The sequence below is a fragment of the Phacochoerus africanus genome, chromosome 2 (assembly GCF_016906955.1).
Source record: "Phacochoerus africanus isolate WHEZ1 chromosome 2, ROS_Pafr_v1, whole genome shotgun sequence".
Lineage (NCBI taxonomy): Eukaryota > Metazoa > Chordata > Mammalia > Artiodactyla > Suidae > Phacochoerus > Phacochoerus africanus.
Genome location: NC_062545.1, coordinates 266,509,950 through 266,517,228, shown reverse-complemented (window position 1 = coordinate 266,517,228; position 7,279 = coordinate 266,509,950). Strand labels below are relative to the sequence as shown.

The following is a 7,279-nucleotide window of genomic DNA, read 5'->3' as shown; positions in this document are numbered from 1 at the left end:
GAAGTAAACTGATTCAGGTGCCAGAGTCTGTAACCAAATAAGGGCCACTGGAGTTTGGTTGTGTGGCTATAGGACCTAGGACAGTTTCTACTCTTTCCACAGTACTGAAAAAAACTTTCTCTGGAATTAGAATTAGAGAGATGTCTCATTATGGTATAATTTTAAAAGAAAGTAAGTAGTTACAGCCTAGTTTCTCTCAATGAGGGAAGGGTTAAGTAAGTGTGGTACACAACCTTTAGAATATTACCTCACTGTTAAATGATATTTATGAAAAGGTTAAGATGTTATTTTTGAAAGACATAATAGAAAATTTGTATATAGGCATGTTTATGACTATTTTAAAAAATGCAGATTGTTTTCTGATAACCTGGAATGATGCAGTCTAAAATGTTAAAGAAATTATTTTGTTATTGGAAGTGGAGACATGTATATATTAAAAAATTCCCAACCATAATATTATATAATCATGTCTTTCTCTTTAATCATGGTTTTTATTCATAAGTAATAAAAATATTAGTTAGTTTTGTGAATGCTTGCTGAATCTCATGGGAAAGAGATGGTCCAGGAAAAGAAGTACATGTGCTGACAAAATTCATGTTGAGGAAGGTGGCTGGCCCCAACAGGCACCATTGCTCTGTCTGATTGCTCTGTTTCTCACCCCCATCCACTCATATAGGATCCTGAACATCAAGGCCTGAAACCATCAAAGGACAAATTCCTGAAGCATCAGGAAACAGTCCCTCTTCTAAAACTAACTTGCAGCCAATAAGCAAATGCTTATGCCACTAGCAAACAGTTTGTATTCTACTGACCTATGGGCCCTCAGCCTTTCTAAATACATGAAAGGAGAGAGAAGAAAGCAAGGTCTTTGTCTGATTTATCCCTGATTTTTTTAATTTACCACTTTATTCATTTATAAACATTCAGGGGCATGAAGTTCATATTATTGTGCAATCATAACCACTTTCCATCACCAGAACCTGGTCATCATTCCAAACTAGAACTCTGTACCCATTAAAAATTAATTCTCCATACCCCTTCCCACAGACCCTGATAACCTCTACTTTCTGTTTCTATGAATTTGCCTTTTCTAGCACCTGACATAAGTGGCATCACAAATGGACACGTCCATTTGTGCCTGGCTAATTTAAATTAGCATAATATTTTCAAAACAAATGATTTTTCCATTCCTGGCCTCAATTGCAAGTCACTCAAGATAAAGTTGCACTTTTCAAAATGACATCAATTATGTATATGCTTACATTTAAAAGGCATATTTCTGGGTTTTCTGAAGTCAAACTTTTCTCTCTCTGCAGGCCTGGGTGTGAGTGTGGTGTGTGTCAGGGGGCATACCCCTTGCATGCTCCTCCACTGCTCAGGAGGCTTTCCAACACCTGGAGATATTATGTTTTAAGATCCTTCTCAGATTTCCCCCAGATTCATATGGATCTGGTCAGCCTCCTTATCCCTCAATTTTTATTTCATTAGTATCAGGCACAGAGAGATCCAATTTCAAAAATGCTTTCTGAATCACAGTGAAGATAGGAATTCTGTTTCCTAACAAAAAGTAAATTATAAAAATCACTAAGTCATAGAATATTGATTAACTTGCATTCCTCCAGAAGCCAATCCTGAACCAAGAATGAAGGATAAGTCATTTATTTGGGAGTCAAAGAAAACACCAATATGAGAGTGGGAAAGAAAGATAGGGAGAACAAGGCTATAGACAAAGGACAAATATTAACACAATCATTACCTGTGAAAATTAAGCTAATTCCACTGAGGAAACACTAGCATCCTGCACACCTCACATTTGTCCACTTTGATTTTTCAAAGCTGCCAGTGGTCGCTATTCAGTTGACTTCATTCTCTGGCTTATGTCAAAATGTTGTTGGACTTCAACAGGTCTGAGTTGAGAGTCTCTCCATCCCTTCTGCTCTTATATACATGAAATTGTGGCAATAATACAGGGTCATCACAGCTAGAAAGAAGCTACCCAGATAAAGCTTTGTTCTACTTACCATCTATTAACCTCAGATATCCAAAAGGGCAAAATAAAACCTCAAAGAGGATCTCCAGCTATACATACTTCTTTGTCCTGTATATCTCAATCCTAGGAATCACTAGTGCCACATTAATGATCATTTCTTAGAAAGATCAATTTTAAAGAAACTGAAACTTTTAAATTTTAAGTCAACTTTTCTGGATTGTGTGTGTCAACAATTTTTTCCCTATGTGCAAGTTTGTTTTCTTTGTGGTTTATGCTTAATTTTTCTTCCTCTTTCCATCCCTCCTTTATTCCTCCTTCCTTGAAACTCTTTTTATTTGATGTATTTTAATTATTTATTTCTTTTGTTTGATATAACTAAGCCTAAGTTTGTCCAAAGAAAAAAAGTAGTTATCTCTGTCTCTTGTCACTTTACATTTCATAGTGATCACTAAAGAGAATAAACATGAGATCATTTCCTTTGGGTCACCTGGTGGGTATGGCCCAATAAGAGTCTTTGGAGTGGGATACTGTTCTACCTAATTCCCACAAGCCAATTGGTCCTTTGGCTATTTGGATCTCATTGGAGCTAGTAATTTTTTTAAAAACTCTCTGGAGCTTATCATAAGCTAAAGGGTGCTTAAGGCTGGGAAACAGAGCTTGGAACAGAAGGAAAACTGATTATCCTTGAGGTCCTTCCTCCATGGGCTCATTGTCTAATGTCCCCAGCACAAATCTCTCTCCCATGGGACAATTTTCCTAGAGGAATCAGGGGGAAATGGGGCAATTAATCCAGGTCTGAAGGATGTCTTGAACTGGAAATTAGAAGTTTGTCTCCATGCCCCTTGGGGCTTTCTCCTTGGCTATTATACTCCTCAGTTCATAGGTCTGGGGTTGGTATATAGGAGTGAGAGTCTCAGCTTGTTTCTTTACTTTTTGATGCTCAGAAAATGTCAGTGACCTTGGAAGTTAATATTCAGGTCCCTTAAAGAGACTCAGGGCATATTTACCCACCAACACACTGGAACATACATGCAATAAGGTCAGTATTGGGGATGGAATCGACATTGTTTTCTCAGAAACATATGGACATATATAGGTATAGAAGTGGAAATATCAAAAAGCTGATTTTTTAGGGATGTTCCTGTGGCATATGGAGTGTCCCAGGCTAGTGGTCCAATTAGAGCTGTAGCTCCTTGCCTTTGACACAGCTCACAACAATGATGGATCCTTAACCCTCTGTCTTATACCAGGGATTGTACCTGCATCCTCATGGATACTAGTCAGATTTGTTTCCACTGAGCCACAATGGGAACTCCTGAAAGCTTATTTTGACATGGAAGAGAAGAGAGAATACAAAAGACAGACAAACTATGATAGGGTGGCGAGGAGGTATAGTGACATGGAGTGACAAAGAATGAAGATGCAGTGGCAGAGAGAATGAGAACTGAGATAGGAGGAAGGAGAAAATAAGAGAAATAAAGACAAAATAGAGGGAGAAACAGAAAGAGAGAAAAAATAAAAAAAGAGATAAAATATAGAGACATAGGGAAACAATTTCTTTCAGGATGAATTTTACTTGCTTTAGTTCATGACATAGTCCAGCTACTGAATATAGGAGAGAGGGTGTTTATGAGTCACCTTTGTGATCAATGGCAAATACTTCCAACGAGAGAGCATCCTCATTTCTTTACTAGTTAGGTAGGAGTTAGCTCTGTTGTATAAAGGTGGAAGTTGGGGAAGGACACAGGGATTTTGTTGTATACTGGTGCCAGATAATCAGAGTACTTTAATATACATGAAATTTTACCATTACTGGTATATCAATTTCTTTTTGCTGCTCTAACAAATTGCCACAAATGTATTGGCTTAAAACCCCACAGATTTATTATTTATAGTTCTGAATGTCAGAAGTCTGATCATTGGCTTTTCTTCTTAAGACTCTGAAGGAGAATTTTCTCTGTCCCTTTTCCAGCTTCTAGAGGTTACCTGAGGCCACCTGCATTCATTGTTTGTGTCCCTTTTCTCCAACTTCTCTGCCAGGAGCATAAGATCTTAAAATCTCTCTCTGACTTACTCTTCTGATTACTTCTTCTACATCTAACAACACCTTTGATTACATTAGGTCCACCCAGATAATCTAGGATAATCACATATTAAAGTCAGCCTTAATAAAGCAGCCTTAATTCCACCTGCACCTTAATTCTCTCTTGCCAGGTAGCTGACCATATCCACAGGTTCTGGGCATGAGGATATGGACATCTTCCAGGTCTATTATTTCTGCTTCCCATAACTAACCTGCAAGTGTTGTGTTAAATGGCAGGACCACCTGATAGGGACAAGGAAACTTGGGATAAAGCTAAAATCTCACTTATTTTAACATCTTTTGATAATCATCTTTACTTTTGTTGAGGGGTATTATCATGTTCCATAGGAAGAAAATGAAATGAATTAAGCATATATTTTGTATAGATAGTTTGAGCTATTGTTATCATTTATCCTTCTCTGTGCTGACAGTAGAAAATAAGTCATAAATAAATTCTCATAAAATATTTTCTGGGAGTCAGATTGGCCTTTGCTTGCCTGACATGACATGGGACCTCAGGGAACCCACAGCCACCAAAGCAGAAGGAGTTTAAATGACATCAAGTGGAAATGTACTTTTTGAGGGAAGTTGGAATGGAGATATCAGCAAGAGTCAGTGTGTTGGAGTGAGGAGGAAAATATTGGAAATGCAGCAGAGACAAAAATTGCTCAGTTTCTTTAAGCCACGTTAACACTGTTACACTTCATTTTAAAATCAGTGGGAATACTTTGAGAGTTTTTAAACTGGGGAAATTGTTTAGGCCTTTCAAAGAGGAATATTTTTTAAAAAATCACTCTTTCATTTCAGTAGAGAGAAAGGGTTAACACAATTCAGAGTTTCTTAAGGACCCTCTCTGAAGTGGAAACAACAAAATGGATGTATATCAATGAGTGTCCTTTAACAAATACAATAACATACTTTACGTTCTTTTCTTTGAAAAGTCTGCCTCCCATCTGAAATTTATTTTTTTAAATTTTTTTCTTGTTTTTATTTTTTATTTTTTATTTTTTTAATTTTCCCAATACATTACTTTTTTTTTTCTACTGTACAGAATGGTGACCCTGTTACACATTGACAAATGATTGGATTAGGAAGAAGTGGTATATATACACAATAGGGTATTAGTCATAAAAAGGTGCAAAATAATGCCATTTGCAGCAACATGGATGGAAATGGAGACTCTCATACTGAGTGAAGTAAGCCAGAAAGAGAAAGAAAATCACCATATGATATCACTTATATCTGGGCTCTAATATAAGGCACAAATGAACTTTTCCACAGAAAAGAAAACCATTTGAAATTTAACAGTGATGTCACATCTTCTACAGGTTTCTGTGCAGTGGTTGATGATTTGGAATGCAAACCACTAAACATTCTTGGGGCAATAACCAGGCTGAGATATCATTTACATGCACTAGTCCAGAGCAACACAGATGCACAAATTCAATTTTGTCATTGAACCAAGAAAAGGATGCTCTCTTTAAACTTCCCTCCTTGATAATTATTCTAATTCCCTTATGTGTCACTATAAAGGTAATATATGAGAAATAGGTGAAATTTCCCACTATCCAAAGTAAAACATACATATTTTTTATCTAACTGCTAAAATCAATTAATTCAGAGACATTAATATTTTCATGCATTATTCATTCCCAGCAGTGAGAGAAGCAGCATGGGGAGGGAGAACCAGAGCCATGTGTCTGAGTTCCTCCTCCTGGGGCTTCCCATACAGCCAGAGCAGCAGGGTGTGTTCTTTGCTCTGTTCCTGGGCATGTACCTGACCACAGTGCTGGGGAACCTGCTCATCATCCTGCTCATCAGGCTGGACCCTCACCTCCATACCCCCATGTACTTCTTCCTCAGTCACCTGGCCCTCACAGATGTCTCCTTTTCATCGGTCACCATCCCTAAGATGCTGAAGAACATGCAGACAAAAAACCTGTACATCTATTATCCAGGGTGCATCTCACAGGTGTAGTTTTATATACTTTTTGGTTGTGTTGATGATCTCCTCCTTGCAGTGATGGCCTACGACAGGTATGTTGCCATCTGCCACCCTCTTCACTACACCACCGTAATAAGAGGACTCTGTGCCCTGCTGGTGACTGGCTGCTGGATTCTCTCCTGTTCCAGTGGGCTTCTTCACACACTCCTGCTGGTCCTTCTCTGCTGACAACATCATTCCCCATTTTTTCTGTAGCCTCCCCAACCTACTCAAGCTGTCCTGCTCAGAAACCTCTCTCAATGAGCTGGTCATATTCACTGTAGGGCCTGCTGTTGTCATTTTTCCATTGAGTGGCATCCTGGTCTCTTATGGCCACATTAGGCTCTCCATCCTGAGGGTACCCTCTATGAAAGGCATCTGCAAAGCCTTGTCCACCTGTGGCTCCCACCTCTCTGTGGTGTCTCTATTCTATGGGACAATGATGGCAGTGTACTTTTCCTCCTCATCAGGCCATTCCCATGACAAAGACATCATTGCTTCCGTGATGTATACAGTGGTCACCCCCATGCTGAACCCTTTCATCTACAGCCTGAGAAACAGACATAACTTTGGCTCTGGGGCTTGTTTTCAGAAACAATAACATTTTAGCCAAGTGAGGATGACTTAACCATGTTTTTATTTACTCACTGACCTTGTTAGAAATGCCTTAAAAAGTTGTGTGTTGATCACCCATGTCTTTAGCACTTTTCTAACTGTCCTTTAAATGGTCATTGTTATTAGATCAATATATTTCACTTTATTCATATCTCATCCATTTATTCTTCCATAACCCCAAATATGACATTACCCACAATGCACTTTCAACTTGCGGTCTTCAAAGAATCAAAATCCTTTGTGTGTGTGTGTTTTTTTTTTTGATGTGTTGTATTATTATTATCTTTGGATTTTTACAGCTTTTTTGAAGTGTGTATATATATATATGTATATATTACTTCTTATTTTGGTCATCTATCTTGGGCATTGGTTTTCTGATTTTGTACAATTTTATTTATTTGAAATATAGTTGACTTACAATGCTGTGTTAATTTTAAGTGATTCAATTATATGCATTGTTTTCTCAGACTCTTTTACCTTATATGTTATTACAAAATGTTGATTATAGTTCCCTGTGCTATATGACTAGTCCTTGTTAGTTACCTAAATTAAATATAGCAGTATGTATGTGTTACTCCCAAACTCCCCATTTATCCCTTCCCATTTC

General features: G+C 37.8%; 1 pseudogene; it reads left to right on the top strand.

The window, feature by feature from the left end:
* Positions 1 to 5,745: 5,745 nt before the first annotated feature.
* Positions 5,746 to 6,658, top strand: LOC125120932 (olfactory receptor 1J4-like; annotated as a pseudogene).
* The last annotated feature ends 621 nt before the right edge of the window (positions 6,659 to 7,279 follow it).